Source organism: Felis catus, chromosome A2 (genome assembly GCF_018350175.1).
Source record: "Felis catus isolate Fca126 chromosome A2, F.catus_Fca126_mat1.0, whole genome shotgun sequence".
Classification (NCBI taxonomy): domain Eukaryota; kingdom Metazoa; phylum Chordata; class Mammalia; order Carnivora; family Felidae; genus Felis; species Felis catus.
The window spans coordinates 30,457,150-30,483,803 of record NC_058369.1 but is presented as its reverse complement, the minus strand read 5'-3'; the positions used below and the strand labels follow the sequence as shown (position 1 = coordinate 30,483,803).

The 26,654-nt window shown below is 38.7% G+C and overlaps 1 protein-coding gene across 28 annotated transcripts in view; it reads left to right on the top strand.

Annotated features, from left to right (window-relative positions):
- CADPS (calcium dependent secretion activator) overlaps nt 1-26,654 on the top strand; it is a 478,503-nt gene that overhangs the window by 1,493 nt on the left and 450,356 nt on the right. The window lies entirely within an intron of this gene.

The window sequence follows — 26,654 nt, the reverse complement described above, 5'->3', positions numbered from 1 at the left end:
CGCTCTATGGCCCAGGAGGCTCGGGGAGTGACTTGCAGCCCGCGGCGCGCTGAGAGGCCTTGCTCGTTTGCCGGGCTCCCGGCACTCTCCAGCGGCGGGCGGCTGCGCTCAGCTCCGGGCCCGCCTTCCTGGGCGTGCGCTCGGCGGGCGGGGGCACCCGGCAGGTGGGGGCGCCGGTGTGGAGCGAGAAGAGCGCCTGGCAGCAGCGCTCGGCTCGCCGGGCCGAGAGAGCCGCAGGGGCAGGCGGGAGAAAGCCAGCCCGGAAGGCGAAGCTTCCAGTCGCTCCGCGAAGGGCACCCTCCTCCCCTCACTGGGGTCAGCTGATCCCGACGAGGGTCGCCGAAGGGACCCCCGGCACCGCTTCCCTGTGGCTCCTGTTCCACCCCGCCCTCCTCCCCCTTCCTCCGTGACCCCAGAGCCGGGGCAAGCCCTCCGGTCCCTCTGCCAGGGTCAGCTCCTCCACCTTCCTCCCTTTGACCCTCTTCTCCTCTTCCCAAGGTGACTTCGCCGCCACCTTCTGGCTCTTCAAGGCCCTCCAAGCCCAGCCGCTTTTGGCTTGATAAAGTGCAGCTGCAAAAAGCTTCGCAATTAGAAGCATCAAAAGCTTTTTGTGTCTGAGGCTGGGGCACGGCTGAGGCGGCTCCGGACTGCCTTTGATGTGAAAAAGTGCCCATTTCCATCAGCTGTTCTCTAGCCAGAGAAAGGAGGTGGGGGGGGGGGGGAGGTTACTGCAGGATAAGAAGCAGTGGCGGGACCAGAAGAGAAGAGGTCAGGTCCCCAGTTGGAGTGAGTTAGTGAAGAAAGTCGGCATTCCGTTGTCTCTTTTAAGTGAATTTGCCAATTTCATTTTGAGATAATAGCCGGTGAAGCCCCCACAGGGACGGGGTCTTAAAATAGTGAATTTCTTGGTTGCTGCCATTTAAGACTGAATTACATGTTGCGGTAGTAGAGTGTTAGGTTTTCCTACATTTATCCACCCTTATCTTGAGTGAGCACAGATTTCTGTTTGTTTTGCTTCTATATGTACACACCCCAGCTAGCGCTGATGATTTATTTCTGCCACCAGAATGGTGGGTTGGGTTATCACTTTTATTAAAAATCCGACTCATTTCCTGGTTGGGGAATAGCAGGTGGGCTTCCCTCCACTCTTCGCCTCATTAGGGGCCCCTTGCTTCTTCAGCCTCTATTTTGGACTATCATAGACGAGAATATCCTCCGAACAATAAAAGTGTTTGGATTTCCTCTCAAGGTTGGGTGTTGGATCCACATACAGGGCCTGATATTTCAAGCTTTAGCTTGTGATTTTTATGGTAATTGTGGGGTAGCAGGGGAAATGCCATCTTTAAAATCTATCCCATTCATGACAGCACCAACCAAAGATGTCCTATTCCTTTGGTAATGAAAACTGTTGTGATTTAAAGAGAAAAATATAAAACAAACTTTGCTTTATCAGTCAAAAGGCTCTAGAGCTCTGTCCTTTGAATAGAGGCTTACATTTGGTACTGGAATGGGGAGAGAAATCCATTCTCACAGTGGCCCATTTCTTCTAAACAGAAACTCCAGCCACCTGAAAAGGTCATCGTGAGGTTAAGTTTTTCTGGTCTGATTGCATGTTTTACCTGAATCCGTTCAAAGCTGTGTTTTTGAGGGGCAGGTGGGTTCTGTTTTTACACATGACCTTACCATCGAAGAGACTACAGGATGGATAGATAACACTGGCTTTTGGTCCAACTATTTTTAGTTATTGCAGCAAACTAGTGCTAAATGCATATTCCTGCAAAGCTGCCTCAGGGCTGTTTGGCTCTACTGGGAAGCTGAATATTTATCTCCTTATTACAAAAGAAAACAAGCTTTTCCATTTCTGTATCTTCACGTTTTTAGTGTCTTAGAAAGGATGTTTTGCTGTTTTTCTCCAAGCAGAAAGCTTGGAACTTTGATGTATTCTTTTAAATGAAAGTAACTGAAATGTTTGCATAAGCTCTGTGATAAAATTTAAGGCCTGTTAACAAACAAGATTGATAAACTTAAATGAGTCTCAGAGAAATAGAAACCGGTTGTAAACTATACATAGAAACGGATGAGTTAGAGCTAGAGGAAAAATGATGCAAAAAAGAGAATAGAGTGACATGGAGGGAGCCAGAGAAAACTGCCTATGAAAAAGTTGCCAGATTGGGGAGAAGAAGAGATTGTATTGTCAAATCATCACGCTGTGCACCTTAAACTTAGACAATCTTATATGTCTGTTATATCCCAATATAGGTGAAGAAAAATATCATGCGGAGTGTAATATACACTTTCTGAAACCAAATACTCTATGTCATACATTGGCTGCAATTTTTCAAGTGCCTACTATGTGCAAGGCACTTCACTTAGATCATTTTTTAAAAATAGGCTTTTTTAGAAGAGTTTGAGATTTACTGAAAAATTGAGAAAATAGTTCCCATATGCCCCAGCCCCAGTTTTCCCCTATTAATATCTTACAATAGTATGTTACATCTGTTCCAGTTAAAGAACCAATATTGATGCATAATTAACACAAATAGGTAATCTATTGAAATTCTCTTAGTTTTTGTTTTTTTTTTTTTTGTTGTTCTTTGATCATTTAAAATTCTCCTAACTCTAACAGTGTAGGAATTACCATCTTTGTTTCTAGAAGAGAACACTGAGACTCAGAATGTTTTATAATTTGCCTGAAGCACTATGTGGATAGGAGGAAGAGTGGGAACTGAGGCATGGGGTATTCTGATTTCAAATCCTGTCTTTTTAATATGTAACACGGGCCAGAAATATTCTAGAGTGAAAAATAGAATCTTAGCATCCTGACAACATGTCAGGTGTACTTTTTCTTTTACCCACAGTTATTTCTATTTGAGTTTAGAGAGATCTGCTCCTCTCCCTTTGGGTACCTATCAAATCATCAACATAGACAAAATGGACATTTAGGTATTAACCTCATAAAGAATATGAAGGAGAGAGATGGGCCGTTATTGGCTGGTAAATTGGAACACCAGACTATTGTCAGGCTTTCTATGTGGTTTGAGCTGAAGACCAACAAAAACAAGCAAACAAACAACAAAACAAAACAAAAAAAACCAAAAAACAAGCAAAAAACCAAAAAAGGTATTTTAGTTCAGAAAAACAGTTGGAAAAGAGCAGAGGGAGGGAAGGTACCATTCCTGGATCATTTTGTTAATTACTTTGATTTTGCTTTTCCTGGGGAAGAGTGCCTGGTCATTCCAATAATCTCCCTAGTTAAAAGAAGGGACTTTAAATAGACCATGTGTAATCATATTTTAATATTTATAGGTCTACTTTTCTTGTACTACAGTGAAACTAAATATAACAGGCTAGTAGGTAATTAATGACAAAAACAAAAATCTAGTCTTCAGACTTTCACAATGTTTTAGCAGCTCATAAATGACAATGTGAAAAACTGTTCTGTGCTTTTTATTTTCCCTCTTTTGTCATAATGGGAAAGTGAATACCCAGTGGTTCACATGGTAAAGCTGCACCATATGTTTCTAAATTGTGTAGTAACGGTGATGAGTGGCTACCTCATGTGAACTAGCTACTTCTAGAAGTAACTGAGGGAATGTAAAAGCGGGCACTGTAAACAGTTCTAATGTTTAGATTGGCATGGCCAATTTTTTAATATACTAGTAGGGATTATGTCTGGTTTATAAACGTCCAAAATGAATATTGGGTGCATATATACATTTGTGTACATGTATATCTGTGTGTGTGTGTGTGTGTGTGTGTGTGTGTGTGCATGCGTGCGTGTGTGTATGATGAGGGACAGGGCAATCCTAAAATCATGTTTATTTTATATGAACTCCTATTTCATTCAAGAGGACTTAATGACTAGATCAAATGTGTTGTAAGTTCAAGCTCCCCATTTCTATGTGATTCATCTTATATCTTGCCATGAAATTATGGCTAATGTCGAGTCATTGTTAGCCACAGAAATTCTGTCTTTATTCGTTTACTTATTTGGCTTTGTTAATTGGTCGTGACTCAAGAGCCCATGCCTTTCCTAAAAGTTAAGACCTAGTCCTAGTTAACTATGTATGTGCATCAGTATATGTATATACTTCAAATCCATAATAGTGATTCGTCCATTCAGATATGCTTTGGGGCATTTGGGTTAGCTCTACTATTCAGAATTCTTAAGAGTTGCTTTGTCAATGCAACATATGATTTGGATTTTAAAAAAATAAATCTTCTAACCTTTTGAGAGAATGAAATGGCTATTAAGCCAGGATTCCTTGAAACAGAATTGTTTTCTCTCTTTATCAGGAGAAGAACTGAAGTCTTTATATATGCTTTCTGGCATTTTCCTCCCAATCTCCTTGGTGCAATGGGCAGGAACTGTTTCGCACTGGTACTAGCAGAGAAATTCTGAAGATGAAGAACACCAAAAAAATAATCAGAGAGGGCTCTTGCTTCATTACATTCTTGGAATAGCCTTATGCTTCCCTAAAACTGGACTGAAGAACAAAGGAAATTAAATCCTTCATTCTTGAAGAATTGTACTGTGTAAAGTGGGGAAGTCAAATGATTCATAGATCTTCTCCCTACAAAAGCAAATTTAATATATAGTCCTAGGCTATTGCATTAAAATATAATCAGTGTTTGTGACTTGGGGCCAGATGTCTATACAGCTATGATTAAGAGGGTTCTACTAACTTAGAAATAAGTTCTAAATAGATGACTAGTTACTCCTTGCACCAAGCACTCTCCCAGGCTTGGTTACGGAACCAGAAGATACCTGTGAGATAGGTACTTGATTTGGGGAGCTTATGTTCTAGTCTGGAAGATAACATCTATACATGTCAGATAAGTTGAGAATAAGCGAGTGTTTAATTGTAAGATGCTGATTACAAATACTAAAGTATAAGGGAAGAGAATGTGTGCGCATGTGTTCACAAGGGATTGGTTTTAAGAATAGGGAAAATCTTCATGGAGGAAATGGGTTAGGGTTAGGTCTAAAAGAGTTTGTGTGATTTGTGTAAGCATAAGGAAGGACAGGTATCCCACTCTGGAGAAGAGCATGAGGTAGCAGGAATGTGGAAAGGAGCCATTGTTTGTGGACACTATTAGTCAAATTATTTTGGTTCTAAGTTACAAAAACCCAACTCAAGTGGCTAAATCAAAAGGAACACAAAGGGGAAGGGACAGATTTATTGGTGTATGTAATAGGAAAACATCCAGTGCAGGGATCTACAGGCCTGGCTGGACCTGACTTCTTTGACAGAATGAAGAAACCTGGATAATGAAGAGAAAAGACACTGTGTCTGAGCTCAGTCTGTACCACGAATAAACCTCTGATTGTAGGCAAGTCAACTTCTGTCTCTGGGTAATTTCTTTATCTTTCCTATGAAGAGGTGGATGGGGAAGCTACAGATAATCTCCAAGGTGCCATTTCTGTGTAGTAGTTGATAGTCCTTGCTGAGCAATGCAGTTACTCATGATCAAGACTTCTAATTTCCTTCAAACTTCTCTTTGCTATGTTTTTACATTACACGGTAAGGCAGTATCTTCAAAGAGTCTGAAATGAAGATGAATTTAGAGCTCACTTTGTCCAACTAAATTTTCAGATGAGGAGGTGAGATCTTAAAATGATTATAGGACTGCAGGGACACCCGGGTGACTCAGGTTGAGTGCCAGACTCTTGATTTCGGCTTGGGTCATGATCTTTCGGTCATGGGATTGAGCCCACCATGGGCTCCCTGCTGAGTGTGGGGACTGCTTGGTATTCTCTCGCTCCCTCTCCCTTTCCCCCTCCTCCGTTCTCTCTATCTCTCAAAAATAAATAAATAAACTTTTAAAAAATGTTATAAGACTATAAACTAAGGAGGGCTTGTAAACTGGGACCTGTGGGCCAAAAGGGAACCACAGGTAGATTTTGTTTTTTCTACATTGCCTTTTTCAGTTTTTTGAACTAGTTATCCGCATATAAAACCATGAGCTTCCTTCGCCAAAAAATTTGTATTTCTGGCTTCTCTGAAAACTGGAGGATGAAGGTGGGTTTGAGTTTGTATGAGTTTGCAAAAAGCAATAGAAATGAGACTCCCAAGCCATCACCTAAATAATGAAGTGTTGATCATTTTTAACTAAAATTCTGCTCGCTCCAAGATAGATACTACATGCATCTGGATGGGAAGACACCAGCTCTCTGGTTCTTTCCAACACCATCTCTTTTTGCTATTGTTGCACAGATATTGATGGTCTGACCCTGGCCCCTGGAACACATCCAAGAAAACGATCTGGAATTTGGAGCTCTATGTTCTCGGTCTCTGGCAACAGTTTCCTTGTTAGGATCAGATTTATAGTTTCTGCAGAATTGAAGAGCTGATGATTCGTATTACCTTGCTTTTTTTTTTTTTCATTTTTCCATCCAAGTATATGATAGAGTTCTCTGTTAATAGCAGGTAAAGAAAGAGGGATGAAGTCGGCCAGTGTTTTTAAGTCTGTTCATTGCACTTGACTTAGGATGGACAGTAAAGAAAGGTAGTTAAGGACATAGATTCAGAAACTCGAATGCCTGGATTTGTTCCCTTGGCTGTACCCCAAACTGCCTCTGATTTGGGGCAACCTATTTAATCTCTGTGTGACTCAGTTTACTCGTCAATCAGAGTACCTTCATTATTGGATTCTTATAAAAATGAAGTGAGATCATACACTAGATAATACATTTTAGAACAATGTCGGGCATGTAGTAAGTGCTGCATAAGTGTTCTTATGATTTCAAGTTGATGTGTGCCATGTTGTGTTATTTTTATCTGTAAAAGGACTGAGAAAGTTAATATATGTAAAGTACTGACCATAGCACGCCTTATATTCACTATTGCTCTTATCATTGTGATCATTATTGACATGATTAAGTAGACCTAGAAGGCAGTGGTTATCTATCACTGTGGCATCGTCTTACAGAATGGATGGAGTTGAGGGTCCAATACATCCCTATTTTCTTTGTACTGAAACATTTCACTAACTCTCGGGGTGGGGGCGCGGGGGGGTGAGAGGGAGGGGAGGGTGGGTGATGGGTATTGAGGAGGGCACCTGTTGGCATGAGCACTGGGTGTTGTATGGAAACCAATTTGACAATAAATTTCATATTTAAAAAAAACAACAAAAAAACAAATCCCTAGTACTATCGTGACCTGCTGGCTCTATGACCTTGGGAACACTATCTAATCTCTTTCAAGTCTTAGTTTCCTCATCTGGAAAGCAGGGGAGTAATATTGAGGATTACAAGAAAAAAGCATGTTAATTGCTTAACAATTCCTTAATATGGAGTAAATATTGAGCAAATGCTATCAGTAACAATAATAGTAGTATTCCTGCATTTTTGTCCACCAGATGCCCCATACTGTTTTGTAGTACAGTGCCCTTGCTCACGCTGTTCCTTATTTTAGAACATCTTTCTCACCTTTTTCGTTTTTTAATTTTTTTGAATGTTTATTATTTTTGAGAGAGACAGCACACACATGAGTGGGGGGAGGAACAGAGAGAGAGAAGGAGACACAGAATCCAAAGCAGGCTCCAGGCTCTGAGCTGTCAGCACAGAGGCCGATGTGGGGCTCGAAATCTCCAACCATGAGATCATGCCCTGAGCCAAAGTCAGATACTTTAATCGACTGAGCCACCCAGGCGCCCCTTTCTCACGTTTCTTTGCCTCATTTGTTCTTGTTTGTATTTTAATTAACTCAAGTGTTCTCTCTTTCAGGAAACCTTACCCAAATCTAAGTGCTTTCTCAACTCCCTACTCTATTTCTACTTTACTTCCTGTACATTACATTTAAATTACCTTATGTGTGTAGCCTCTCTCCCACTAGACCCTAAGAACCCCAAAGACAGGGACCACATTTACTGCTCTTTGATTACCCATTTCCCAAAACAGTGCTTGGCACAAAGCAGGTACTTGTAAACATTATATTTGAAATTCCACACTTGAAATTCCTAGGGAGCTTCTAAGGAGAGTAAGTGAAAGAGTCTTAAATACGGTCTGCTTCTATTATGGATACGCAGCATATTTATTTTTATAAAAACTTCTCGATGGAAAACATGAAGAGTTGACCAATTACCAAATGGTTTCAAAATAATTTATGTAGCAGAAACATACCATCAGTTACTTCCCAGCTTCGCTTGTTTATACCAACAATGGACACATTTCGAGATATTCTAGAGGTGTCTTCTTTTAAAGACTAGAAGCAATTGTGAAGTTCTTGATACGGTTGAATCCCTGCCGAACTTGAATCACCATAGGGCATGTTTAAATGGCCAAACATGAAGTCTCAAAGAACCAAAGTCAGAGCTGAATCTCCATATTGGGCATATGTTCTTTAGTAAGTTTTATTTGATTTAGCTCTTTCTGAAGGAAAAAAAAAAATGGTTAGTCAACAGCATTTTAGTGAAAGACTATTTAAAATATTAGCGTCATTGTTGCCAAGGTTTTAGAGAAGAATCTCTAAGTTCTACGTGTTTAGACATAAATATACTTGGGGGCGCCTGGGTGGCTCAGTTTGCCCGGCTCCGACTCATCATTTTGGCGGGGTCATGATCTCCCCTTTTGTGGGATCGAGCTCTGCTCTGGGCTCTGTGCTCACGGCCTGGAGCCTGCTTGGGATTCTCTCTTTCCTTCTCTCTCTGCCGTCCCCTGCTTAGGCGCACTCGTTCTCTCTTTCAAGATAAATAAACATTAAAAACATTAATAAAGATGATTTTGTCTGCTTTTATTCTGTTAGGGGACTTGGGGACTGTTGTCTCTCCTATTGTAAGCTGTCTAAAGTCTTTTCTGAGTATAGTTAGGATATAAATAAATAATAACTATCCCGCTAGTGCTATTGTATACTGGATGTGGTAATAAGAATAGGATGGGTGCCTATAAAACAGTAAAACTGCTGAGGTATCGATTTTTCTGATGCCTTTCACTAGTCAAGGGGAAAATTATCTTTGCTAACCCACTCTTTGCATTTTAACAAACAGGGGAAACCTTGAGAGTTTTGAAAAAAAAAAAAAAGAATTATCAAGCCCCCTAGTGTTCCCAGCTTCTGACTACTTTTCTAGAATTGAGAGAAATGGAATAACCTGATAACATATATATGTCCTCTCAGCAGCCTGTGGGAGGAACGTATCAACCTGTCATGTGGTGTTTCTCTGGATCACTTCGGTGCACTAGGAAAGTTGTGAGATGCTTGGAGGTTAACTTTAAAAGAAAAAATCCCTAAGTGTTCCAGGAGCGCATGCTAAGTTACATACCCACCAGGGGCTGTATTGCTTTCAAAAAGACAATGGGATTTTGGCAAACATGCAGAGTGGTACAGGGAATCTACTGTATCGCTTAAGAAAACAAAGAAAACACATTGAAAATTTTCACAAATAATTGTGCCTTCTGTTGCCCATGCAGAAAAACAGCCTTTTGGTGTGGATGGTAGGCATAGAGTTGTTTAAGCAAATGAGTTAAAATATATTTTGAACATCGACTTTGGTGATTTTTCTGACAAGTGCAGCAACTGTTGTCTATAAGGCGGCGTGTCATAACATACTGTGTTCAAAACATTTCTTGAGGACTCTTCCATATTCAATTTTTGTTTGTTATACATCATCAAACAACATTGTTTTGAGCCACTTCTACATACAAGAAACTCCCTAAATCCTGGAGACAAAATATGCAAAGACGTTTTAGGCAGCCTTCCTGATCTTTAAGAACCTACCAATCTGGTTGAGAAGTCGAGATCCACCAATAGAGAATGTAACTTATAAGGCAGGATGTGGTGTCTGAATCGTAAATATTGGTGTTTTTTCGGTCTCCATCCTTGGCCCTTGTTATGGGTTGATTGTGTCCCCCTTCCCATCCCGCTCCCTCCCCCGCCTGCCCCATTCATGTCGAAGTCCTAATCCTCAGTACCTCAGGATGTGACCTATTTGGAAATAAGGTCTTTGCAGATGTTATTAGTTATGATGAGGTCCGTCACGTGGACGCTAATCCCTTACGACTGGTGTCCTTATTGAAAGGGGGAAATTTCAACACAGAGACACAGGGAGAACACTATGTGAAGAGGAAGGCAGAGATTTAAGTCATGCTTCTTCAAGCAAGGAACGGCAAAGATTAGCAGAAGCTAGGGGAGAGGCACGGAATATATTCTTACAGCCTCAGAAGGAGCCAGCTCTGCAGACACCTTGATCTTAAATTTCTAGCCTCCAGAGCTGTGAGAGGATAAATTTCTGCTTAAGCCACCTAGTTTGTGGTGCTTCGTATGGCAGCCATACTGGGCTAACACAGCCCCCTTCTCTATATCATCTCTCCGGGCCATTTCACCACTAATGATGGTGTTAGCTACTGACATCCCTACACCTCCCATGCCCAGATCTTTGGCTCTAGCGTGAGTCTCTCACCAGGTTTCCAGACCCATTCATCAGGCTGCCAAAGGTGTGGTCTGAGACTGGTTCAAGTCAGTGAGCACTTCATCATGGGTCTACAATGAGATAAGGAACTGCACTGGAATGTAAGTTAACTTACTACTTTCTTCAAGAGAGTCTTGCCACACACACACACACACAAATGTCAGCTGGATTGACCCGCTTAATGAAGTTGATGTAATTTCTCATACTAGTATTTTATCTTGGTAAGGACCAATAACCAGCAGTTCATGGATGATGACACAGGTCTGCAGACTACACTTGGAAGAACATTGACCTTCATGACATGTCCCATGGGATGTCTTCAGTCCACCCAACAATAGAATTTCTCACCAAGTCTCTTTCTCCTCTATTTTCTGATTCACTGACTGTCCCAGTGGTGCTACTATATAACTAAGCTGTTCAATACGGTAGGACACAACTCAACTTCGAATCTTTACTGTTGGTCGTCCTAGCCACCAAAGGCCACATACATCGTGTCGATGTTCCTCTTGTGCAAATTTTCATCTTTCTCCTTCTCTTCATCTTCATTACTGGTGCCCTGCTTTGGGTGCTCACGATTGCTTGCGTGGGCTTTTGCAACAATATCTTTTTAACTGTTCTCTCTGCTTCCTTTCCTGCCCACATTCCTCCAGATACCAACGTGATCATTCTGCAGCACAGACCCAATCAGGACTTTTCTCTGCTCAGACTTCTTGGGTGGCTTTCTGTTTCTTGCACAGGATACACTCTAAACTCATTTGCATGGCCTAAATGGATCCTCTCTCCCCAGCCAGGCTCTACTCCTGCACTTCTGCACACACCCTCTACTTCAGCCTATTAAACCACTTAGCATCCCTGCGTTGCCTTCTATCACTTGCCTTCTATCACTCTCTAGGTGGATGATGGCACCCAGTCATTATAAAGAACAGGAATAAATAATGACTATTTATGGGATGTTTATTCTGTGGAGTCAGTGCTGCATAAATTTATAAGCCTTATCTCATTTAATCTTTACCGTGGCTCTGTAAGGTAACTATTAATCATCTCAACCCTACCAAGAAAACCAAGAGACAAAGCAGTTAAGAAACTTCTCTTAGGTCACACATTTAGTTTAGAGAGAGGCGTTGGGGCCCAGGTGGTCTGACTCTGGCCTGCCCTCTGAGCCATATGCTCTAGTAACTATATTGAAGCATTTAGCACACCTAACTTCAAGGTACATCCGTTCTTTTTCTCCTGACTCTACAGAGATGATTTCATTTAGTATCCTCTGGTGTCTGATCAATATGTGTACAACTCAATAGATTGTTGATGCAGAACTCATGATTATTGAATTCATGATTATTTAGAGAACAGTAATAAATGTTCCTTACCGTTTATAGCATGTTCACTGAGATGATCTCATCTTTTCTTTTTATTTATTTATTTATTTATTTATTCATTCATTCATTCATTCATTTTTTTAACGTTTATTTATTTTTGAGACAGAGACAGAGCATGAACGGGGGAGGGTCAGAGAGAGAGGGAGACACAGAATCTGAAACAGGCTCCAGGCTCTCAGCTGTCAGCACAGAGCCCGACGCGGGGCTCGAACCCACAGACCGTTAGATCATGACCTGAGCCGAAGTCGGACGCTTAACCGACTGAGCCACCCAGGCGCCCCTCATCTTTTCTTTAAAACAACCTTTTTGAGTAGTGGGGCATCCATCTTACATCCCTGTTTTGTGGCAGGCAAAGTGAGGTATGGGGAAGTCCCACTGGCTGGGCAAAACTATAGAGCACCAGCCTTGGCCTCCTGAGTGCATCTAGGGCTCACTGCTATGCTGTCAGTCTTTGGTTCACACAAAGTATGCCTGAGGCCATTGCAGACCTTTGAAGGCCTACCCCATCTCCTAGTAAACTTACTAAAATATACCTCACATCCATTTATTTTTGTATTCTTAATAAAACTGAGGGGCGCCTGGGTGGCGCAGTCGGTTAAGCGTCCGACTTCAGCCAGGTCACAATCTCGCGGTCCGGGAGTTCGAGCCCCGCGTCAGGCTCTGGGCTGATGGCTCAGAGCCTGGAGCCTGTTACCGATTCTGTGTCTCCCTCTCTCTCTGCCCCTCCCCCGTTCATGCTCTGTCTCTCTCTGTCCCAAAAATAAATAAAAACGTTGAAAAAAAAAATTTTTTTTTAAATAAAACTGGAAGGGTTTTTTCAATCTTGCCTTAAAACTATTTGTCTATATAACTTGGTTAGTAAATGACTATGATTCCTTAGGAATTATGGTGCATTCACAGGAATCCTCACCAACTGTTTTCAATTCTAGTGATAGGAGTACTACACTGAACAATTAATGAAGTCGACAAACGTTTGGAAGTCATTTACCTGAACATTTTTAGGTTTGAGTTTTCATTTTTAGTTGTAGATACTGGAGACAATACATTTTATTTAAGGTCTCAGACCTTTCTTTAGGCTCATGGGAAATTTCAAGACTCTGGTCACCATGCTTTTGTTGATTACCAGATAAAATAGAGTTCCTCCAGACTTAGTGGAAGAAGTGGTATTTGAATTAAGCCTCCAGCTGACTGAGAAAATCAAAGGATAGTAACATGATGTATTTTGGAGGGAAGGATAGATATTTTCAAGTATTCAGAGATGATGTAATGCAAAGCAAGTTTGAGGACCTCTGAACAAATATGATTGAATAAGGTTCTAATATCAGAGATAAAAGAAATAAGAATAAAGGTTGGTCAGGACTGTGGATATCCTTCCATACCAGGGTACAGGTATCGGGAGGGGGGCTTCATTCATTCATTCATGTATTCATTCCCTATGCTGTACTTTTCATCCTCTGGACTTATTTTATGGCTGGAATGTTGTACCTTTTAATCCCCTCCACCTATTTTGCCCATCCCCATACCACTTTCCCTCTGGCAACCACCAGCTTTTTCTCTGTATTTATGAGTATGTTTCTGTTTTCTGTTTGTTTTGTTTTTTAGTTTCCACACTTAAGTGAAAGCATAGGGTATTTGTCTTTCTCTGCCTTGTTTCACTTAGCATACTGTCTTCTAGGTCTATCCATGGTCTTGCAAGTGGCAAAATCTCATTCTTTTTATGGGTGAGCAACATTCCATTGTGTCGATATGCCACATTTTCTTTAGCCGTTCATTTATGGCTAGCCCCTTAGGTTGCTTTCATGTTTTGACTGTTATAAATAATGATGACGTGATGAAAATAATGCTGCACGTGTCTTTTTAAATTAGTGTTGTCAGATTCTTTGGGTAAACACTCAGTAATGGACTCATTGGATTGTATGCTATTTCTATTTTTATTTTTTGAGGAGCCTCCATTCAGTTTTCCACAGTAGCTGCCTCATTAGACTTCTCTCTCCTCTACATCCTTGCCAACACTTGTTATTTCTTGTCTTTTTTATACCAGCCGTTCTGACTGCTGTGAAGTGATACCTCATTTGTGGTTTTGATTTGCATTTACCTGACGATGAGTGATGTTGAGCATCTTTCTGGGTGTCTGTTGGCCATCTGTGTGTCTTCTTTGGGAAAATGTCTATTCAGGTCTTCTGCCCATTTTTTAATAGGATTATTTGGTCTTTGGTTTTCAGTTGCATAAGTTCTTTATATATTTTAGATCTTACCCTTGTATCAGAAAGCTCATTTGCAAATAGCTTCTGCCTTTCAGTCAGTTGCCTTTTCGTCTGTTGATGGTTTCCTTTGCTGTGCATGGGGGTGATTTTATCTGGTAGGCGGTGAAGAACCGCTGAAGAATTCTGAGCAGAACTGAGACATGACCACTGTAATATTTTAAGAAGATTAATCTAAGCAAAGTGTGTGGAGAGCATGGAGAAAGGAGAAAGGAGGAGTGTAAATGTCTTCACACTGTAAGAAAAGGTCGCCAATTAGGCCTGAACATTTTATCCAGCACAGATCATCTTTACAGTGTTGTGGGGAAGTTTGTAGAAAATCTCAGAAAATGAATGCCTATATGTAGAAGTGTTTTGAATCACTAGTTCAAAAGCATTTTGCTAGAACAGTTGTTGACTACTGCGTTGATTTTATCAGAGTAATTTTTATGTATGTGTCATAAATGTGTGGGATATAAGTGTTCATTGCTGTTCTTACAAATCTTAAATATGTGAAACAAATTGCCTGCCCTTTGTATTTAATTTCAGTGACCAATATTCTAATACCTTCCCATGCAGGTACAAAAACACTTCTGCCTAACATTGTAAAAACCATAATGACTCTTGGACAAAGATCATAGTAAGCCCAGTGTCATTTCAGAAAATGTACACGTGATTCCATTTCAGGTTCCAGGCTGACCTTGAGGACTCATATGGAGCTTAATCTGGCCCCAAGAGGCCATGAGCCCCAGAGTAAGCCCAGGCTTATGTCAAGCCCACAGAAAGACAGGGGAGGGGGCCTGGCTGGTGGCTTTTCTGGGAAGAAAAACTTTTTAAAAGATGCCCAACAGACTAGGAGAGACTCTTAGATTTGTCCCTACCACTGTAGGATTCCACCCTAAAACCTGACCTAGGTTTGCACAGGCATCCAGGGAGTAAGGAACATTCATACTCTCTTTCCTTCCTTAATCCTCCTCGGTTGGGAAGATTGTGATCTTAGTGATAATGTTTAAGAAAAGTTATTGGACTCCATTTATTAGTGGTCAGAGTCTCTCACGTTGAAAGGGAAGCATATGGTTTCCGGTAGTCTCTCTTCTCGCACATTCTTGGGTACTATCATCTTTTATCTGTTAATAGAGATGATACAATTTGAATGTGGACATAGGGGTAGAGAAAGGTTCCATACTGTGGTCTACTCTTCCAAAGTTCTAATGATAAAGAGGGAATTTATTTTTCATTTGACACTGTTATCTGTGTGTATAGTTCTCCTGAGAAGACAGGTGACTTTGGTCTAAGATAAGATGCCTGTATTCCTGGGTCATCAGGTCATTACACCATCTCAAAAGCTTCAACAAACCACATTAATTGCCAGAGGGTCACAGCTGGTGTGGTGGAGAAGGCTGCACTGCAGCTAGGGAATAGATAGAATCTGAATGAACATGGGGAAGCAGGAAAACAGGTATTCTAGGGACCACATGAGCAAAGGCACAGAAGCCACACAAAGCCAGACCACAAAGCCCTCACAAGGAATAAGATTGGAAAGGCAGGTTGGGACCAGGGAGTGGTAAATATTGAATACTATTGAACTTTGTCTATTGTCCTTTATTTGGTAGACAGGAGCCTCTGAAAATGATTTGTACTCCTAGTAGCTCCAGTGGAAATAGCACCGAACTGAGGCAAAGGACCAATCAAAGATAATGCAGACACCTGGATGATTGCCAGATGGGGAGTGATTGGCCTTGACCTTGTCTTGAAGTGACGTGTTTTCCTATGAGGCATTTTGAGGCTTCAGAATTTCCAAAGAATATTGTCAACACGAGCAGAATGTCTCATTTGCAAAGGACATGATTTGCTATAGCATTTTTCCATGACCAAGTTAGAAACAACTTCCTATGAGCTTTGGCAATGGCTCCGCATCATTTGCCACCCTTCCTGTTTCCCTGGAGAGGGGAAAAAAAAAGATTTCTTTCTACTATCTACTTTTCACAGGCAGCCTATATATATATTGCTGTGTGTTATGATTCAGCATTATAGACCTTCCAAGCGAACACACATAGGTTAAGATTTGTAGTTGTTTTAATTAATCCGAAGCACATTCCCCACCCACCCTACCTCCCCAGAGCAGCATTTCTAAACAATTGTGGATCTGCTGTTTAGTTCAATGAGCTTTTCATATTTGTCCTTTAATTTCTCTGTGCTGAGAGCTCAAAGCTATCTTTTAGTCAATATTCAATTAGGATTTGAGTCGGAAGGCTGTGTTGAGCTCTTACAGAAGAGCATAAGGTAGTTATTTGCTTTCACCACTTTTCACTAAAGAAATACAGGTTTGCTGCAACATGAATTAAATATGCCAAATTAAGTGTATGTTTACTTCCTTATGAGCTGGCAATAAATGACACTGTTGGAAAGTCAACATTATACATATTGTATACACCAAAATTTCAGGAGATTTATGATCTACCACATTTCTTTCTTCTCTGCTCAGTTAGAACTCTGCATTTCTGTTGGGTACTCATCCAAATGTTTCCATGTAAGGCTTTCTCTAATCACTACCCTTTGGCGCACTCTTTTGTTTCTACACAACCTATTACTCAATATTATTTTTCTCAGTGAGCTACATTTTCAGAACAAAAATAATTCACTTTTAGGATTTAAAAAAAAGCCTAAGATTTTCTACAAATAAAATAGCAACACAGATATTTAGAGAATGCAGTATTTTTTTAAAATTTTATTTACACCAAATTTATTTGCCTACTTGAAATGCCTTTGGGATCTTAGGGAACAACAACAGTATGAGACATTTATGCTAAGTTGGATGAAAAATTTCACTTGTTCCATGACCCAAACTCATATAAGCAACACATATTACTAAAGTGATGTGTGTAATCTGTAGAATTAACCAGTGAATTTAATCAGTATGACCAGCCAATTGAGATGATTCAAATGAAACTTTCCATTGTACATTATAAATACTAAAAAGTCTACATATCCTTTGTAGTAGAAACTTGGTTATCTACCTGTTATTCACTCTCCAATTCCAAACAGTTTTTTTTCCACATAATTTCCCCCCAACCCCCAACTTCAGACATAGATGCAGATTAGTGTAAGCCCATCAAAAATGACATTGTACTGGAAATACCACTGGCTCCTGGTTGACCATGTGACCTAAAATGATCCAATCAGACTGAAGGGAAGAACTTGTATTTTATGTTTGGGAGAAGAGTTTTACTCCCCCTCTCCTGATGGACATACGACAGAAGCATAGCTGTCATGGCTACTGGCAGCCATCTTAGAACCATGAGGAGATCCAATTTAGGCTGAAGCCAGGCCTAAGGATAATGAAATAGTTGAGATACAGAAAGAACTTAAGTTTGTGATGGCAGTATTGGACCACAACATTCAGCTAGACCTGGAGCCCACCTATCATATTGACTTCTAATACTGTAGTAAATTCCTTCCTTGTGTAAGTCATTTTTAATGGGATTTTCCTTACTTTTGGCCCAAACTAGTTTACTTTACAAACTAGTTACAAACTAGTTTACTTCAAAACAGGAATTCTGGGAGGTGCCTGGGTAGCTCAGTTCCTTGAGCTCCTGACTTCAGCTCAGGTCATGATGTCATGGTTTGTGAGTTCGAGCCCCATTTTGGGCTCTGTGCTGACAGTGCAGAGCCTGCTTGGGATTCTCTCTCCCTCTCTTTCTCTCTCTCTGCCCTACCCCTGCTCTCTCTTTCTCTGTCTCTCAAAAATAAATAAACTTAAAAAAATAAAAACGGATTCTTGGACTTGAATTATCAAGCATTAAGTCTTTAATTTATTTAGCATATTTAGATTCAGACACAAGTAGAAATATAATTCTGTTTACCATGTAAGAAGCAAAATAAGAATTCTTTCCTTCCAACTCTGTATAATTTGGCCAAAAAAAAGTTTGTTGATTAGTATAAATCGTGTCTTAGCACAAGGTCAGCTTTTATTGTAACTAAAAAAATAAAGTGAGTTCAATGAAATAGTTGTTCTTAGTCTGACTTAAATTGAGTATTTTTACATATTTTTCTGTAAATAAAAATAAAACTTTCAGAAAAATAATACGGAAATATATGAAGTAAAATTTAAAGTAATCCCCTAATCCCACTACCCAAAGACATACAGTTTATACATAAAATATATTTATATTATCTACCTGGATATATACTTTTACATAAAAGTAATAATTCTGTAATAGTTTTGCAACCTGTTTTTTTGCACAGCAGTATACAAAGGAAATCTCTGCACATCAGTAAACATAAAAATGTCTCCTTCTAAATAGCTTGTAGCAATCGAATGTATGGATGCATCATAATTTATTCAACTAGTTGTATATTGATTTCTGCTTCTTACTACTGTCTGCATTCTACAGTGAACATCTTTGTGTACATGTATTTGTACAATTTCTCCAAATTTCTACATTCTCCAAATATGTACTTAATATGAAAAGTATATTCATTTAAGGTTTTGTTACCAGTTTCCACAGCATCGGTAAATATTTACATTCATTCCCACTAGTGGGACATAGTCTCTTTCTTCATGTTAAAAATGGGCATCTTTTTTTTTTTTTTCCGGCTTTGACAGCCTGATGGGTAATTTTTTTAATTCTGTAATTGTATTTTCTTTTGACATGTTTATTACCTCTTTATATTTCTTCTTTACAAATTCCCTGCCACATCCCATCCATTTTTCTATCTTTTGATTTTAAGAGCTCATTCTATTTTAGTGGTATTAATACTTTGTCACATGCATGAAATTTGTTTTGTCTTCTGTTGTTGGATCTTTTTTATGTTCTTTACATTGTTGGCCTATTTCTGTTTAACTGAACAGAACTTTTTGATGTAGTAAGATCTAACTACTTTCCTTCTTTATGGCTTCTGGGTTTCATGTAATGAAACCTTTTCTACCCAAAGATTATGAAACTGTTCATACGTATTTTTTTCTACCTTACGGCTTCATTTTTTGTCTTTACTTTTTTGACTCATGTGAAATTTATTATGGTGTAATGAATGAAGTATATGAAACCAACTTACTTTTCAAGCAACTGGCCAGTTGTCTCAATATTGTGGATTAAATAACCTATTTGCTCTCCAGTTATGTTAGGTGGCTCCTTATCAAATACACAAAATTCTTATTAATGTATAGGTTTGTTTGGTTCTTGGTGGAAAGCCATTAATCTAACTTTCCCTTTCTGTACTGTAACCACTAGGATTTCATTACTGTAGTTTTATGATGGATTTTAGGATATATTAATGTAAAAAAAGTTTTTTTTATTGCACTTCTTCAGAATATCCCTGACTCTTCTTGGAATTTTTATTCTTTGGGAAAATATTTTTTAATGATTCTGTCAGTTTGAAAATAAAAGATCATTTGGATTTTGATTGAAATTCCATTGCATCTATAGATTAATGTAGAGAAAGCTTTATGCTCTTGAATAATTCTGGCTAAAACTAAGAATATCTTGGCATTAATTTAAATATTTTTGATGTGTCTCAGTTTGTTTTTGTACTTTAAAGCATATGCCCTAAATATTTATTGTTAAATTTATTCCTAAGTAAACTATAACATTTATTAGTTGAGTACCCTTCCCTGATGCCCCGCATTAACCAAAACTCCATTCCTTCTGCAAAGCTTAGGTGTTCAGGACTAATGATTTACTCTCTAACATACCTGAGTATTTCTGTCCCACTCCCATCAGCTGAGATATATGCTCATCAAGGGTAATTGCTTCTGAAACCTGTTTAAGATAGTTTCTGTAGTTTTTCTAATTTCATAATTCAATTAAATATTGTATAACAATAGATATGATTGTGAAAACAAGGGATAGCCTTTGTTTATATTAACCAAATTGATTGCCTTGGGAAAATTCAATGACATTTCTAAAATGTCATTAAATTCTAGTTGGGCAAAGCTATAGTAACATTTTGGTTACTGGAAAAGTCATAAAAATCTAAAAGGTTTTGGTCAGATTGCTTCATAAGTTTTTAAATCTTTTTTACTCCTTTTTAAAGAAATAAAAACTGGAAATCGTAGACCACATATTAGCTGTTAATAAGGATGTGGAACTTTAATCAGGTAACCTATACCTCAAAGGCAAGGTTGTGTCCCTACACCAAAAGTCAGCAAACAAGTATTTATGAACTTTAAGTAAAATTAGATGTTTGTTGCCTTATGTGTTATGACTCTCTACTACAACTATCTTTTTAAAATTACTTCAACAAACACTATCTTGATTGCATTGGATAAGAAGAATTCTGCAGTATTTTATCTTTTTGTTGGCATGCACAAAGAATATTATATATACGCATTATATTCATTACTTGTCATTCTAAATAGTTTTAAGCCATTTTTGGTGTTTTTTGAGAATAAATTATCAAGTTAAAATAATAATTTTGCTTTATCCCCTCATATGTTTATCTTTTCTCCTAATTTCATTTGTTAACATTGACTTCTCTATGACTACTCTACATGACAAAATAACACAATGCTTACACTTTCAGGTACATCAACTTTGAAAAATTTTAAATCAGGACAATTAATTTTATTATAGTTTTCTTTGAAAATAATTGGAACTTACATCTAGTGAAATTAAGTATGCCCCAAGAGAGAGGAGTCCAATTTCCATGCTGAAATCTATGTTTATTTTGAAGAGGGCTCATTCTAAATAGCTTGGTTTAGATTAAAAGGTTTAAAATGGATTGAATAAATACTCCCATTTTTGAGTCTTTGAAATAAAAATGTATAAAATTTAAGAAGCTTTCAACTTGCAAAAAATCAAGAAATTAGCATTCTATGTCCATTTTCATTTCACTGTTATTTGTCTTTTTAATTAATTTGTCATGCACAAAGGGGAAATGTTTTCAGGCTCAGAATAGGAGCTTGTATAGGGAAGGAGGTAAGGAAAACAGAACACCATTTTAGCTAAGACTGCGCAATCCCAGCCAAGCAAAAGATACAGTGCAGTCTTTTCCAAGCTAGACTTTTCCTAACCTGGTGGTATTACTCACCCACATACATGTTGGAAAGTAACGTATCAAACCCCTAAGATAGCCAATAACACTTTTCTTACTCTTCATATTCCTTGACAGTTGAGAGCATCCAATCCTACAGGCATTTCCCAGATGTTAGTAATGTGTGTCCTCCCTCAGACATGTGTAATTTGAAGCTTAAAGTTATATTCTTTATATTAGTAACTCTGGAATAAAATTCACTGCACCAAAAAAGATGAATGTGCCTGCCACCAGATACATTGATTGCTGGCTATGACCTTCACAGGGTGAAACTATGAGAGGCATGTACAGAGAGAAACTTACTGTTTTGACGGGAATATTGATAATGTATTCTCTCCATTCCAACCACAAAGAGCCTATTTGTCAATTTGCGTCATTTAATAAGTGTGGAATTGTAGCTGGGAGTTGTTGAAAAGCAAATCACTTTAAAAACTTTATGAGCTGAGATTTCTGTATTTTAGTTCACTTCAAAAAGCCTTTCTAAAAAAATAACAAATGGCCTCGAATCTCCTGAAATGCATGCCAATGGAGCATCCACAATTCAAGCATAAGATGACGTCAAGAAGAAAGAATTCAGTCTTTCTTTTTACTTATTTTGTCCTATATATTTTAGATGATCTCTCACAGCATATCACTGTATTCTTGACTATAGGCCGTAAATACTGAAAACAGTGTGATTGAGTATGATGGAATCCATTTTGACTTGACCTGGTAGAGTTATATTTTATTTTTTGCAGGTTCCTTTTCTTTCTTTCTTTTATTTTTTTTTTATTCCGCCTACAGAACGAGGTAATAAAAGTGGCAGTGATCAGAGTAATGTTTCCCCCTGTTAGTTCTGCTGTTCATTTAGGAATTCAGTTCATTCCCTTTGTGCAAAATTAATATGTCAAGTGCAAGATAAAGCATTTGAACCACTGCTTAGGTAGGTTTCCTACGGCTTGCAGTGCATTTACATATCTCTGGAGAATTGGGAAAAAGATGCCAGAAGGTATTATCAGTCCAGTATTTTTTAAACATCATTTTAAATAAAAGAATATTTGAATATTGAAAAAATCAGCAATATAGCTCTGATCTGTGTTATTGTACATTTGTAGTTATTTACTCAATGCTATGTAGACATATGGATAAGATACGAAATACTGAGTGGAAAAATGCCAGAAAGAAGAGGCAAAAAAAGATGGTCCATGGCTTAGAAGGGGGTCTCAGAAGGGGGTAGTTTCTAACCTGAGTCCTGAAATATTACTGATCTTTCAAAAAGTAGGAATTTATGAATCAGCGTAAGCAAAGTTATGAGGGTAGAAGAGTATAGGGCATTTTTAAAGAATTGTGGTGATCCAGTTTGGCTCGACCAAAGGATATGCTATAGGAAAGTCAAAGTAAAAGGGGGCTAGCTGGGGCCAGGTCATGACAAACCTCAAAAATCAGGTCAGTGGATTTGGGATTATTTTATAGATAAGAGAGGACAGAGTTAGTAAAGATTCTTAAATAAGATAAAACCATGCCTATAAGAGGTTATTTGGGGGGCGCCTGGGTGGAGCAGTCGGTTAAGCGTCCGACTTCAGCCAGGTCACAATCTCGCGGTCCGGGAGTTCGAGCCCCGCGTCAGGCTCTGGGCTGATGGCTCAGAGCCTGGAGCCTGTTTCCGATTCTGTGTCTCCCTCTCTCTCTGCCCCTCCCCCGTTCATGCTTTGTCTCTCTCTGTTCCAAAAATAAATAAACGTTGAAAAAAAATTTTTTTTTAAAAAGAGGTTATTTGGGGGATAAGTTCCTTAGGTGTGGGTGAGGAAAGATTAGAGAAAGGATATCATACTAAAAAAAATGTTCACGGTCTCATGATGGAGCCAAGTCACCCATTATGAATTGAACTGGACTCCTGGCACAGGGGGAAAAAAAAAAAAAGACCATGCTGATGAAGTTTTGCCAGGGGACGGATATGCTGGGGCAGGAACATTTTGCATATCAAAAAGGAGCTGTCAATAAAGCTATTGAAGGCTAGTAGGTCATTTCGAAGAGGCCCAGGAACCTACTAGAAAAGGCTATGATTGGCCAAAGAGGGGCAAATTAAGCATTAGTAAGGATAGTAACTGAAATGGTTTGAAACTCATCAAATTTATTCAAATCTGTAAGTTTGCAAAAATAGTATGAAAAAACACTCCTTGGTAGCTTTTGGAGGATGTTAGAAAACCAATATATCTTGAAAACTGATAAAGGGAAAGACTTAAGCATTTTTCTTATAACTGTACTTTAGGTCAACCGGATAAGGGGAAGTTTTTCCCTGCAGAGCATTTCAAATAACTTCTGAAGAAGGAATGATAGAATTGCAACCCCTAATGAATTAATGGGTCTAGGCAGTGATCGTAAGTACTGACAGAATAGAGAAATAACTAGACTTATATATCTCCTGATAGAAACACAATACACTGCCTACAGAGTATTCTTGCTAGAAAATTGAACCAGAATCTGATCAGTCATCTATATCTCACTACAAAATTACAGGAAATACAAGTGAGAACGCAACATGCCCCATACCAGACAGGAATGAATTCAGAAAATTTCGGGCTGTCAGAAACTCTTCAGAATAAAAACACCGGTCTCTTCAACAAAAACAACAAAACAACAGAAAAATGAGAGAGAAAGAAAGGAAAGGGGGAGAAAGTAGGGAAAGAAGAAGTTGATAGATTAAAAGAAATGTAAGAGATCTTTCAACCAATTACATCAAATACTTAAGGGAAGCAGGGCTTAAATGGAATTTGGAATTTAAATTCTCAAAACCCACTCTTGATAATTGTGATGATAAGAATAACAGCCTTGAAAATCACTATCATATTATTATTGACGGAATCAAACATTTTTCCTGTCTTTCCTCACAACTGCATGTTAGGCCAATATAGTAAACATTCGCTATGGGCATTATCATTTATAATCTCATTTGATCTTCATAATGACCCTATAAGATATTTACTCATTATCTTTTTTTTCAGAGGTAACGGAACTCTGACTCAGAGTTAAAGAAACTCGCTCAAGGTCACACATCTGGTAAATTGCAGATTCTATGCAAAGGGCTATATTTTTGACTGCCCAACAACTGGACACTTCTATTTAAGGAAAAATGTAGAGATGTGAGTTTCGGGATATGGGGCTCAATCTTTTTTTTTTTTATAAGTTTATTTAGTTTGAGAGAGGAGAACGTAGGAGCGGCAGAGAGAGAGAGAGGGAGAGAGACAGGATCTCAAGCAGGCTCCACACTGTCAGCACAGTAGGACTCAATCTTCTGTGATAGAAGCTCAAGACGCTATCTGTCAGGGCCTGATCTGACCTAAGATTGGCCCGTAGGGTGGGCATTTCCTTCTGAAACAAGAAGTGAGAAAAAGTCAATCCAAAGGAATAGGAACCCTTTAGAATTGATACCATGAGCAATGATAGCATTCTTTGTCCAGTGGGAAGAGAGGAAAGGAAAGTTAAAAGCCCCTGTGATGGTCAATGTTCCATGACTGTCCAAGAATGAACTGGCTCTTTCTCAGCAGCCTGGCTTTGGTTCTTGCCTACTTTCCAAACCCATTCTGCCTTCCTGAAGACCCTGGGGCCTACCAAGTATTTTTACAATAGATTGTAAACTATTTTTACAATAGAATTGTAAGTTAAACCAGAAATCGTTTCTCTTGTTTGCAGTCGAAAACCTTGAATAGCCCAGCCAGGGTTGGCCAGGAGTTTGAAATAAGTTTGTCACTTAGCTACGTTATTAAATAACACCAGCAGTCAGAGGGTAGTCAGTCACCTTTTCCTCTAGTTTACATAGTACACTAAGAGTCCACTTTCTGATTTGCATTGTTGGTATGTTGAATATACCACATTCATCTTTTGATGGACATTTAGGTGGCTTCCATATCTTGGCTATTGTAAATAATGTTCCATATGGGGTGTATATGTCTTTTCTCACTAGTGTTTTTGTTTTCTTTGGATAAATACCTAGAGGTAGACTGCTGAATTATATGGTAGTTCTATTTTTTAATTTTTTGAGGAAACTCCATACAGTTTTCCACGGTGGCTCCCCTTATTTACTTTCCCACCAATAGTGTATGGGGGTTCCCTTTGTTCCATATCCTCACCAACACTTGTAATTATTTGTCTTCTTGATAATAGCCAATCTGACAGGTGTAAGGTAATATCTCATTTTTATTTTGATTTCCATTTCCCTGGTAATTGGTGATGTTGACCATCATTTCATGTGTCTGTTGGCCATCCATGTGTCTTCTTTGGAAAAATGTCTATTTAGGTTCTCTGTCCAATTTTAAATCATACTGTTTTTTTGAAACTGAGGGGTGCCTGGGTGGGTCAGTCGGTTAAGCATCCGCTTTCGCCTCAGGTCATGATCTCATGGTTCATGAGTTTGAGCCCCATGTCAGGCTCTGTGCTGACAGTTCAGAGTCTGGAGCCTGCTTCTGATTGTCTCCCTCTCTCTCTGCCCCTCCCCAGCTTGCATTCTGTATCTCTCTCTCTCAAAAGTAAATAAAACATCTAAAAAAAAAAAAGAAACTGAGTTTTATGGGCTCTTGATATATTTTGGATGTTAACCTCTTATCAGACATATATGTATATATATATCATTTGCAAATATCTTCTCCCATTTGGTAGGTTGCTTTTTCATTTTGTTGATGGTTCAAAAGCTTCAGTGTTTAAAAGCTGTTTCATTTGATCTAGTCCCATTTGTTTATTTTTGCTTTTGTTGTCCTTGCTTGAGAAGGCCAGTCCAAAAAAATATTGCTAAGACCAGTGTCAAAGAGCTGACTGCCTATGTTTTTCTTCTAGGAGTTTTATGGCCTCAGGTTTTATAGTTAAGTCGTGATTCCATTTTAAGATTATTTTTGTATTTGGTCTAAAAATGTGGTCTAGTTTTATTCTTTTGCATGTAGCTGTCCAGTTTTCCCAGCACCATTTATTGAAGAGACTATCTTTTCATGATTGTATATTCTTGCTTTCTTTGCTGTAGATTAATTGACCATATAAGTATGGGTTTATTTCTGGCCTCTCTATTCTGTTCCATTGATTTGTGTGTCAGTTTCTGTGCCAGTACCATACTGTTTGGGTTTTTATAGCTTTGTAGTATAATTTGAAATTCTAGAGTCTGATGCTTGCATCTTTGTTCTTTTTCAAGATTGCTCTGGATTTTGGGGTCTTTTGTGGTTCTATACCAACTTTAGGATTGTTTGTTCTAGTTCTGTGAAAAATGCCATTAGTATTTTGATAGGGATTGCACTGAAGCTTTAGGTAGCTTTGGATAGTATGGACATTTTAACAGTGTTAATTATTCCAATCCATAAGCATTGTATATCTTTCCATTTATTTGTGTCATCTTCATGTTCTTCCATCAGTGTCTTGTAGATTTCAGAATATAGGTTTCTATCTCTGTGGTTCAATATATTCCTTGTATTTCATTCTTTTCAGTGCAACTGTAAATGGGATTTTTTTCCTTTATTTCTCTTTCTGATTGTTTATTATTAGTGTATAGAAATGAAAGCGATTTCTGCATATTGATATTATATCTTGAAACTTTACTGTATTTATTCTGATAGTTTTGGGGTGGAGGCTTTAGGGTTTTCTG